At 39.9% G+C, this 12585-nt stretch overlaps 1 protein-coding gene across 1 annotated transcript in view; it reads left to right on the forward strand.

The window, feature by feature from the left end:
• The first annotated feature begins 647 nt into the window (after positions 1-647).
• LOC307268773 (E3 SUMO-protein ligase PIAS1-like) overlaps positions 648-12585 on the forward strand; it is a 52264-nt gene continuing 40326 nt past the window's right edge. Inside the window, exon 1 of the mRNA XM_080051519.1 lies at positions 648-663. The gene's annotated coding sequence lies outside the window, so the exon portion shown is untranslated. The remainder of the gene's footprint in view (positions 664-12585) is intronic.

Here is a 12585-nt window from a genome sequence, read left to right on the forward strand (position 1 = left end):
GAACGGGTGATAGAACAGGTCTATTAAAGGGTCAGTTCACCCAAATTACAGCAACAAAAAATGTCACTTGGTTCTAATCAAATTTAGAATGATAGCTTCAGTGTTTTTATCCTATTTTTTGAGAAATTGCTCTCTAAGAATACTGCCTCTACCGATGTAAAAAAATAGTCCCAAAATAGTTATCAAGAGTAACCTTAACACTATCTATGTATAGGCCTATCTGACCTTCTCTAATATCAGGTAGCCTAGTCATGATTATGCTACTATAAATGAGGTTACATGGTGGATTGAAAAATAGAAATAAGATATGAGAATTTGGGACTGTTGAGTTCTCATTCTTACAGCCAGAGATTAATTGCATTTGTGCATTGAGTAGGCCTACTAATGTTTACTTTTTTACATAAAAAGGCAAAGTTTCTTTCTTTCTCAGTTTTTTTTTGCAAAGAAAGAAGATTGCTTGTTGGCTGTTTGTGTGTTAGATGTCTGTTCTATTCAATGCTATTCCATTCTATTGCAACATTTACTGTATCTGTTTTTCCTCTCATCGTTTGTGTTCCTGAACGCACCCCTTTCGCTTCTCGCTCTGCGCGTCCCAGTCATGTGACAACACCTCACCACGCCTGCGCAAACAAATACAAGATGGCGGAGAGTGCGGAACTGAAGGTAAGGCGCAGCCTAAAACCGTTTAAAAATACTCGGTTACCGAGCGTTTGACTGTCAAGTCCCACAGCGTGTCAGTAAATTAACCCTTCTGGGGCAGAGATGCTGTCAGATTGGCTGTTTATCGCTCAAGCACAACGGGAACTTTATTAATTCCGCGAGCGCCAAAGGCTGCGCGAGCGTGTTTATGTTGATATTGAGACGCGCTGGTTTGTGTCAACGGACCGTTTTCTCCAGTGCACTAGCTCCTAGAGGCCGGTATTCACTTTATAAACCATCATCTGCGTGTTGTTTTTAAATCAAGTATAGCGGCTCTCTTCTCGGTATGAAGCGTGTCTGTGTGTGCGGGTTGTTATGGGGCATTTTTCAATAAAAATAGCGTTAGATAGCTCGCGCGCACAACACAGCATCCAGACGGTCTGACTGGTTGACAGTGACAGCGGCATCATCATGCTTGTTGGTTGACATTTGTAAACACGCCGCATGGACGGCTTTTATCCTCGCCCATGTTGATAGATGGTAAAGTTGAAATTGATACCTTTTGTGGTGGTGTCTGTCTGCAGCTGGAGTTACATTATCTGGCCCGTGCGTAAATGCCTATGTGCCACTTTACCTGTTGATACGTGCAGCATAAAAACACACGTAACTTCACGTAACGGTGCACTTGCACTGCAGATGATTAACTGTGATCAGCAAAGTGTCCAGGTGGTCAGTTCTCACACCTTCGTTTTTGCCTGTCACACGTCTGCGTCGGCCTTGTAGTGACACTGAAACACATGTTTTTTAATTCAACTTTGTGAAGCAGAGCTGGATAATATCAAGCAGTTTATTGATCGGGGTCTTGGGCTATTTTTAGGCTTTTCCCCACTGTATTTCACCGCCTGTCTGGGATCTGTGGATCTATACATGCTCCTTTGTGCCAGCTGCTGCTCAGTCCCACACACTGTAATGAACAGGTCTGGAGCTACAACCTCTGCCTCCTTTGAAAAGACAGATGTGGTCCTCCTTCTATAGTGCCTGCACATTAAAAGCTTTCCCTAATTCATGATCAAAAGCACATAGAGCTTCTCGAACTACAACATTTGATTTGAATGCGCTTTTCCTCATCGACATAATGTAAGATGAATGCTTGGTGTTCGGGCTGCAACTGACTGATTATATCTATTGTCACTTAATCAGCCAATACCTTGTATCTTTATAAAGTGTCAGAAGATATTGAGAAATGGCCGCAACTGCAAATTGCTTTTAAGAAACCAAAATATATAATCTCCAGCAGATCTGGACAATTTAGTTTAGAATCCAATCCCAAAAAATGAATTAGATATCAAAGCAGGCCTAGTTGCTGATTTATTTTTATGACAGCACTTATAGTTTCAACTGTTACATACATAAGATAAAGTCTTTAAGCTCTGAAAAGTTATGAGGGGCATTTGTCGTTATATTAGATTAATTGATGACAAAGTAGCTTAAATAAGAATTGCAGATAAATGAGTTTTCTTTTCTTCAAATTGTTTGTTGGTGTAGATTTATTGTCTAAACAAACATTAAGGAGGTCACTAGGGCTGGTCTGATTTTAGACTGCATGCATGCAGCAGGGCATGAGGTTTGACCTCATGCCCTGCTGTTGACTTTACATGTCGAACCACTGATGATGATACTTCAACTTCACATTCCACTTTAAGGAAGCATTAGTTGATGCATCAACCTTTCTGAGGGTATCGGTGCTGGATTGAAAGAACTGAGGACTTTGTTTAGTATTACAGCCAGAGCCAGGTGATTGATTTTGCCCCTTTCTAACCTTCTTAATGTGTTGTCAGAGCCTCAGAGGGGTTAATCGCGTATGAATTCCTGTTGACAAAATAAGTTCATGACAATATACTAGTCTGAGGCATTATCTGGACCGAAATGCAATTTGAAAAGTCTATGATAGGTGAAACGCTGAACTATGTTGCTTATCGTTTAGGTTTTATGATTGTTGTGATTATTTCATTAGCAATAGTTGTTGAAATGGAATCTTCATTTCTGTCCTACAGTAGTGAGTGTATTTGTTAAACCGCTGATGTTCATGTGTGAGAGCTGCAATAAAGAAGAGAGCAGTCCTCCTCTTTTGAAATTGTGGTTTGAACTTTCTGTGTCACAGGAGTTAATGAGTCAACAGCCACATCTCTCCAATAACCTATTTGCTCGGTTTTTGGTGGAAATATATTCACACTCTCAGTAAGTGTATACCAAATGCAGTGCCTGTTGTTAACTGTGGAATGAAGTGAAGCTAGTTGATAAGATGGCTGACATGTCTCCATCCTAAATAATCAACTGGCATTTTTTCTCACAAAAATTTCCGATTGGCATTTGATGTTGTCTCTCTCCACAAGACAACTGTGAACCTACAAGCTCTTTGTAAAGCTTTTTCTGATGAAATGATGCTGAAAATGATTCAAGCATTTCTCAGTCAGTTGTTACCAGACAAAAGGGGATTGCCTTGATCTGAGTCTCTCAAGTTTTGATATTTACAGCCATTGTCCATACTCCAGAGAGCCTTGATCAAATAATGCACCTGCGTATACATACCACCACCACCACCCACTGAATTTGACATTGAGTGATTACTGCTCTTGCTATGATATATTCCCTCTTTGTTATGTGAATATATACATATATTCACATAACAAAGAGGGAATATATATTTATTAGGATGTGGAGACATTGAACAATTAAAAGTTTTGCTGCTGTTTCACACCTTAGATAAAACTGATTGTGTTATTTTATTGACCAAATGTGTGCACCATACTGTTTGTCTCGGAGTGTGATGTTGTGCACCGGCCTGGCCTCACTCTCTCTTAGTGCACAGATTCAAAAACAGGCCGCTGTAACTTTGTTGCAGGCTTTTTAATTTGGAGGGATTTAATTACAATTTGATGATCCTTATTATCAGATTAATGTGAATATAATGTCAGAAAATAGTAAAACAAATTTCCATCACAGTAGGGGAGACCGGGGTAAGTAGGCACACTTTTTACTCTAGTGAGAATTGCTCATCACCTAAACATCTTTCAATAGTCATTCCTACATTACATTGAAGCTTAAGGTGTTGGCTTGAAATGTGAACCCCTCACTTTTTCTAACTTATTGTAATAAAGAAGAAATTTACCATCAAAGACACTCTAACATATTGTGACAACCAACCCCATCAAGGGGTCGGTTGTCACACACAATGGGGTTGTTTGTCACAATGTTATCTTAATGGGAAAAATCTTAAAAAGAAGGCAAGAAAGCAGAACTAAATTTGAAAGTTGAATTTCATTGTCAAGTTGAAAAATAGGCCTACATAACTTTATGCATCTTAACACAAAATGAGCAAGGAATAAACAAAAAGGAAATCCATATTAAGACCAACCTACTGTATGTAACAACATAAACAACAAAACAAATAGGTCTAACAATAATAGCCTACTCAACCACGATACACACATTCACTATCTGAGTTACAGTGATGTAGGGTCTGCTCACTAACTAAGCAGAGATTGTGTGCCCACTGGTTGCACATACAACTCTTCTCCCTTACCTCCCCTGAACGGCTGCTGGAAAACGTTTCCATACAAACCAAACACAAACTATCCTCTTCATCTGATGAAGATTCCTCCTCATGTCGCTTTCTCTTATGTTTCTTCTTCCCCAGCTGGGGTGGAGTGCACTGGGATGCAGTAGCCTTGGCAACTGGTCTAGTTTGGGATGTACTGGGTCGTTTTGATTTTGTTACCCTTTTTCTCTTTTGCATGCTAGCTGCCTTTCCTGCTCTATTCTCTCCTTCTCTGGGGTGTCTGTGAGGATACAGCTTGACATTTTCTTTTGTTATTGGGTTCCTTTCCTGGCTGCACCCTTTGGATAACATGTGACAACCAACCCCCCAAAAAATGTGACGACCAACCCCAACTGGAATTTCTTTCTAGCATCAAGGCCACAACCATCTGTCAAATAATTAGCTTGCTAAAAACAATCTAAACTATAGCTTACCCTTCACACTTTGTTAGGGTAATAACAAGTGTTTTGTTATAAACCCATTGTGTAAAAGCCTAGAAGAAAAATACTGAGGAGCTAAATATTTTCAATTTGACATGAACAACACTAACAGTCCTCTCACCTCAAATTAAGCAGTCTAACTCCAAGGAAGACTATGTAGGTGACCTCTGATCCCAGCTGTGGATATTTACATACCAACATTTAACAGACAGCACCTTCTGATTCCGAGATATAACGATTGTGACAACCTACCCATGTGACATATTACCCCGTTCTCCCCTACTTACCTAAGCAAAAGGTGATGCCTCTGTTTTGTCTGACAAACAATTTACAAGTTAAAAGCTGTTGTAATTAATAAAGAAAAGCATAACACCTTCAAAGTTTGAGAGGCTAGAACGCAAAATGATATGGGATTTTTGCTTGAAAATTATGTCAAAAGGTTTCAAAGTTGCCGATTAATTTACTAGACTAATCGTTTCAGCTCAGATATACATATTGCTGGGCACTGCTGCATGTTTTGTTCATGCCTGTGTATAAGCCTGTGTATATTATGATAGCCTCTCTGTAGTGAATTGGTGCATAAATCTGTGATGCAGCCGCCCCAGACAAAAAAATCTGTGCTTGCGAGAGCCTCTGATGTTGCTGGGGCCCTGAAATGTGTCCTGTTGCATCGCATTTTGTTTCACAGGGAATCCCTATCCGCTCCATGGCTTCTTTGAACCGTCTTCTCTCTTCTCCAGAGCTGCAGCAGCAACCTGGCAATACAAATAACTGTCTGTGCGCTGGCGGCTTATAGGTGGAGACAGTCTATTTGTAGAGCCTGTGGCTAGGTTAATCCCTAATGATACAGGCCCCTTCTTCTCTGCTCCCTCTACATCCTCTCAGTCTCAACACCTGCCTACTTCTCTTATTGTCATTGTCATTATCGCTGCAGTTAATGATCAGTTTAAAGAGAATTAGACGTTCATGGTGAAATCACCTTGAGTCTTGAGGGTGTATTTAAAAACTGCCGTGCATGTGAAGTTAATTGGTATGCGTTTTTAAGCTTATATGCCACCAGGTGATTTAGAGTTGGATTTTGACGATTTGGTGTATTTTAAGATGTATGTTGGTAGGCAGTGAACAGCAGAATATGTTGGAGCTTACAGTCTGAAAAGCGATACAGATATTGCATGTCTCTGCTCTGTTACAGAGATGTCAGAGGTATTTAGCATCTAAAGCCAGCTGGAACAAACCATTGTAGTGAGTTTATTGGCCTTATCATTGTTCTCAGCATTTTATTGAGGTGTATCGGTAAGGCTGTCAGATAAAGATAATAAACATACAGTCATTCGTCAGGCCTGTTCTGTACGTTTGAGCCCAGCCAAAGCTCTATTCTTTCTCTGAAATGTTGCCCCGCCGTGAGGGCACATGTTGTCTGGTAGCCACTGATTTCTTGATACAGGCTCCATGCGGGACGTAGCTTTTTTTACCTCAACTCCTCCTGCAGTGACTTTGTTTGGCTAGCCTCGTTGCCGTGGAGACATGTCACACTTGAGATGGACATTGGGTACATACACATACAGCAGTTTTCAAGAGAAAAAGTAATTTCACCGCGCCACTCTCCTCCTGAAAGATTTTTTTTTGTTTTGAATATTGGAATAGCAGAGAGATTTTAGTATGAAATCTAGAGGGATAAATAAATCAAAATGTCTTGTGAAAATAAAGGCCTGCTGTCACTGTCATAAAATATTTCTCTATCCTGCTGCAGGCTTTAGCCGTCTGGTTTGTGTGTGTCAGAGCCTTTGACTTGAAGTGTATAAATCTCTCCAGGCGAGGCATGCAGCTTTGTGCAACTTTGTGTGCATAGTTAAGTTTTTTCGCTGTCACTCTTACCCCTTGGTGACTCATAATTCAATTATGATTTACAGCAATGTGACATTTCTTTTTATGTACAACATACGTCAAGATTATTCTGCGGTTTTCCAATAAATCTTCAGAGCTTAAGTGGGGTTTTGTGGAGTGTGTTGGCCCGACTTGCCTAACTGGTTATGGTTAATAATAATAATATCACATTGAGAGAGACCGCTGGATGTGAGTCTTCTGAACAGTTTTTTTGTTAGAATAAACATACAAAATGTCATTCTAAGATTCTGTGATCGTTGTTTAATAAAACAACACCGATCAAAGGGTAAACGTCTTATTCTGAAAATCTCCATGGCAGAATAATGGATTGTCTTGCTAACAGCAGTCCATAGGCCTACAACCTTTTAAGATGTCCCAGATGTTTTTTTTCTTGCATTAAAAAAGAGTTGAAAATTAGATCTAATATCAGCCTGTCTCATCAAATGAAAAGAAAGACACCTGCCCATGTGTTTGGATTTCTTGGCGAATAGTTTCCTCTGTGATGTTTTTATTTAACCTCATATTGTGACACCATGCTGCCTTTTGTCTAAGGTATTAAAGTGATTGTGAACCTTTGGGATAATGAAGCCAACTGGTAAAGCTGTTTTTGTTGAATCCAGTCAGCTGTCAGCCCAATTATTTGAAGAAAAAACTGCTTTGCTTAAAGGATCAAATGAGAATGTTGTGATCCAGTGGGTTAGCTGTCCTCCCTGTGGAGTAATGGCGCTGTGTGGCAATCACACATTTCTGGGAAGTAATCATGCTTTGTGTTGAGACCAGCAGGTGTCTGTAGCGAACCAAACTAAAAAAAAATTCCATGAAAATGAATCTGGTAATATGTCTTACAGTCAATACTTTGTTTTCTCCACAAAACTGCCTTTAATAATAGTTGATTTCATAAGATCCTCATTTTTGTTTTCTGATCTTTGATTAATCATGGCTTTAGCAGACATGGTGGAACGAAGTAGTGCCTGCACAGTTAATGAGATGGTAGCAGGAATAATATTGATATAACCAAGGTAATTTTTATATTTAACATTGACACATTTGAGTAGTTTGGTCTATTTCGCTAAATTTATAAAGAAAAGTGTTGTAGAATAAAATGCTCAATATACTCAGCACTGAATTTCAAATATCAAATTCCACACTGCTTCATACCCAGTAGCAATGCATTATGTAACGCATTATGCAATAAAATATAATAATTTATTACCATATAATTGCTTTTTTCAGTTTAAAGAAACATTCTACATTTTATGGAGCTACTGTACTTAGGCTACTGTACAGTTAAACTTCCTGATGATGTTTGTTACATATTATTCATTAAGCTTAACATCTGATTAATACCTTAAGCGAATCATTCACCATCAATCTCTGTTAATTCTCTTTTGCCTCATGTGCATAACTTTACTTCTGAGCAAAGGGAGAACGACAAGTTTGCTGGAGTATTTGTCTTCCATCCATCATGTCAAAGTAAGATCTTCTGGCATTTTTTAAAGCAAGAGGATGATGCGTGTGCTTCCCTTCAATCTACCGTGCAACAACAACAAGTTTGCTTTCACTTCAGTGCACCATGCCTTCAAACCGTCCACAACATTTATTTAGTTTCTATTCACTGAATGATAAAATGGAGTTGATATTCTTATTACTGTGTTGTTTTTACCCTGGTCCCACAACGAGGAGCAAACAAAGGAGAAATGGGTCAGGACACGGTTAATGAAGAATACAATCTGTGTTGAGAGCTCTGCACAGTTGGATCTCTGGGGTTTAGGTCTGGCTGTTAGTTTATATTGTTCTGTTACGGCACTGAGTCAAATATAAAAACAAAAATATTTTAATTAACAGTCTTCATTCATTCCCAACCAAACTATACTAAAAAGATTAGATTGGTATTTGAAAGGATTCAAATTAAATCAAATGCTATCAAACCCCACCCTAATCCCTAGATGCTGTAATAAAGCTTTGGCCAAAATGTAATGTCATGGTTTAACACTATTAGTGTCATCATCAGTATTGCCTCAGAAGCAAGGTATTTCCAGAAAGTACTTTTTGATAAAGCTGGCTTGGCATAACTAATGCATGCTCTGCAGCACCCTGACATATGCCGTACATTTTGAAGACAGCGCCATTATGTTAAAATATGTGTGTGTGTGTGTGTGTGTGTCCCCATATAGGCTCAGTCCTCGTTGCAGCGGACCCGGCTTCGAATCCGGCCTGGATCGTTCTCTGCAATGCCAAAAATAATCGTATAACAAAATAAAGAAATCTTTTCCTGTATTGGGAGTTTGTTTTATGTCTAAGAGTAAATTGACAATTGGCCAAATGAGATATTAAGTTCATATTCCATTTGTTCAGCAAACAGTAACAGCATGAATACGCAATACAAAAAGCTGCCTAACAAGAATAAGAATGTTTTTTGACAATTTGATATTTTCAAAAGTGACTTAATCACGGAGCTATAGTGAGATGTGAGACATTGGGAGACTTCATTGGCTCCCACGCCTTATGAAGCTCTGCACTCAACCACAGTAACACAAATGTAGGGTGGTCCTCAGCCCGACATCAGAGACCACACTCTAAGATGTCTGTGCTGTCCATTCTACCAGTAACATGTAACAGGCTGCCCACCTCCGCCGTATTATAAGGGTGCAGAGGGCGAGTGGTGCAACTCATTGGTTTTCCTTTGCTTTATTTTCTTGCCAAACCGATTCAGTGGGTTTTCGGTGTCTAATATCAGAAGCATTTTTGTTTCCCTTTCTTCTCTCGTCAACACAAGGGCTAGGTCAGTTAGTGATAATCCTAACAGGTGTTTTGGCCCTGCTCAAAAGTTAGTACCACTTTGCCATCACATCAGGTTTTTTCTGCCAACCTTCTTTGTCTACAAACATGACAGAAAGAACTGTTGCTTGGTTGCTACCAGCAGCATTTACCTGTACTGTTTTGACACCACATTACTAACCCTGCTGTCGTCACAGCTTGGTGCCATTCAACACTGAAGGGGACTGGGTTGAGATTTACTATACAGACCTCTGGAGCCTCAGGTGTGGTAGTGGCACTGCATTTAACGTTATAATGGTTTGATTTTAGAAAATCATTCTGAACCCAGTCCAGCTGGACTGCAAGTAATGATCCTGCTTGCGGAAGGAATGGCCGGATCCATATTTAAGCGCGTAACTCTGTCTTTTGTTGGATCCACAAAGTGCACTATGATTTTTGATACCACAGAGGCGGGAATGGGAGAGAAAACAACAGGCGGAGAGTTAAGCCTGAGTCAGAGTAGCTGGTAGCTGGAAGGCTAAGAGGTGGGGGGATGGGAGGACAGAGAGGGGAGGAGGATCTGGCACTAAGTACAGAGACATCTAGCCGAGGGTGGGAGCTTTATATAATGGCCAGGTAGTGTGCAAGATCCCCATCCTCCTACCCAACCTCCGCAGACCTAAACACGAGCGCACGCACGCGGGCACGCACACACACAAGCAGCCATAACAACCAGCACTGCCTCTAGGGCAACCCACAGAGGTTTTACACTTTTATTTTAGCCCATTTAGACACTGTGAGATGGGTTAAACCCACATTGGCAGATGATCTGAATGGGTTGACTCTCGTACACGGTCCTTTGTAACTGACTCGTTCTCAACCTGGGTTGAATTCAGGTCGTACAAAGACAGCCGTTGGTGGTCTCTGTTGGGGATCAACATTTTTTTAACCATATTGATGTTTAAAAGTCCTCTAAATGTTTCAGACCAGACTTTGTAGAAATGAAATATTCATGTTTTAATTAGTGTATAATAATCGTTTGAAAGTAAAAGTTGTTGTTTATTTTATTACCTTTTAGAATGAGCGTTTTATATCTAGGAGTGGGGCGCCCTCCCCGGAGTCCGCCATGTTGCACTGCTATGTTTCTACAGTGGCACAGAATGGAAAAACTTAACGGCCCCACATGTTGTTATATACAGTGGTTGTCCTCTAAGGCCCCCTTCTGTAAAGGGGAGAGGTAGAGACAGATATAGCGCTGCAATCTAGAACTTTCACCACCAGTTTACACTTGATTTGTCCGCTGGTTTCCTCGTCAGCATCCATGGCCACCTTACCCTTTTCTAATCAGGTTTTTTTTCATGGAGCGGGGTCAGTCCACTTTAGCCGTGCGTGACAAGCCAATCCCTGTGACATGCGTTTTAACTAGAGCCTCCCTCACGGCAGGGGAAGGTAGCAGGGCCGAACACAAACCCTTCTTTATTTTCTGCCTCATTACTAAGCTTCTACCTTAATCTCTATGGGTTTGAGTTTAGTATTACTCCTTTGTTCCTGTCTGTACTTTCACACAGTTGCCTGGTTATACTGTTGATAGATTGCTTTCATCAATATCAGAGCTGTGTTTAGTCATTTCCTGCTGATGCTGTTACCCTATAACACCCAATATAAATGCCCTACAACACAGACCTATAGAAAATGTAAAACATGTTAAGGGTAAATGTGTTTGGGTTTGCTAAAGAGCAGCCATTATTTTGTATCAAACCTCAATATTAGCTTGATACCAATTTAAATTTAATTACTTTTAGTACAAGTTATTGAAAAATTATCAAGTACAAAATAAAAGCATGCATCACTACAGCAGTTTCTGAATTAGCTTAGACAATTGTATATCTGGAAAGCTCGGGGACAGCTGCCTACGTAAAGTCAAAAGTCACTTACACATAAAATCATGAAATTGCTGAAGGTAGAGTCTGAAAGAAGGTGTGGTCTAGAGACTACAGTTTCCCTGCATTACTTCTCAGTGTCGTCATGAGGTGAGGAAAAATATTTATGGTGTACTGTGTCGCCTCAGGCAATGGAAAAAAAGCTAGCCTAAATTTGTTTTGCTTTGCAGGCTAAATATTCAGCATGCGATTTCTGTCTTGCAAACAAGGATTCTTTCTAAGCTCAGGTGGGGGTAATCATTATTCTCCAAACTCTTTTTATCTTGTGTCCGTGTCAGACCCTGGGAAAAGGAAAGTTTTGAGCAGGTTCTTTTGCAGATTTCTTCGCATGCACACAGTGTCAGTGTGTGCATGTCATGTCATATGTTCATGTGACTAAATGGTGCATTAGAGGCTTTGCACACAACCAGCCATTTGGCCAGCACATGCAATCACTACGAGGTTAATGATCTCGAGTTGTGCTTGAGTCCTGATCCATGGTATGTGTGTGTGTATGTGTGTGTATGTGTGTATATGTGTGTGCGCGTGTGAACATGTTCCCCTTCGCATGCTAACTCTTTAGTGCCACATATGTGGAATGAAGGCACCAACTTTTGTTGCTGCCCTTTGCGTGTGAGGTGGGTTAAACTTAATGACCTGGCATGACAAGTGTGAAATCTTTGGAATATTTAGGTGTGTGTGTGTTTGCATTATTGTACATTACGCAATTTCCTGTTTGCTCTTTGAGGTCATCTCTCCTTTTGAAGTTTGTCTGTTTGCTGATTTTGAAGTGATTCCATTTGAGACAGAAGGAAAAAGCAGTCGTGTAAATATTGAAATGTACGTCCAAAAGTGAATTGATTTTAATAAACCACTGCTGAGCCCATACTTTTACTAGCATATTACACTTTGATTAAAAAGCCATTTGAAATACATATTGTTATCATTGCTGGCACTGCGGTTTTTTTGTTTTGTTATTGAGACTAGTACACATTAGGACTACAACGTCCAATCAGCATGGGCTTTGGGAAACCTGATGCTCATTTTTGACTTTTTATATAAAATAATTGATCATAAAATCTTGATCATAAATTGTTAATTCCTCCATAGCACTGTTGAGGTTCTGGTTCACAACCCAACCCTTATGTTAAGTGTTTTTCTTTACCCATTGATACTGGGTAAAGTTAATCCAGTATTGTGTCTCTATTATATTAACCCACGCTGGTTCAACTTTTACCCAGTGATTTTCAGTGTTGTGTTAATCTAAAATTATCTGATTATATTTGATGAGCCCATGCATTTTTGGGCTCTAGCCATTTATCTATTCAGGTGACTTAGAAAAAAAACT

This window comes from Ammodytes marinus (genome assembly GCF_949987685.1).
Source record: "Ammodytes marinus genome assembly, chromosome: 1".
Classification (NCBI taxonomy): domain Eukaryota; kingdom Metazoa; phylum Chordata; class Actinopteri; order Uranoscopiformes; family Ammodytidae; genus Ammodytes; species Ammodytes marinus.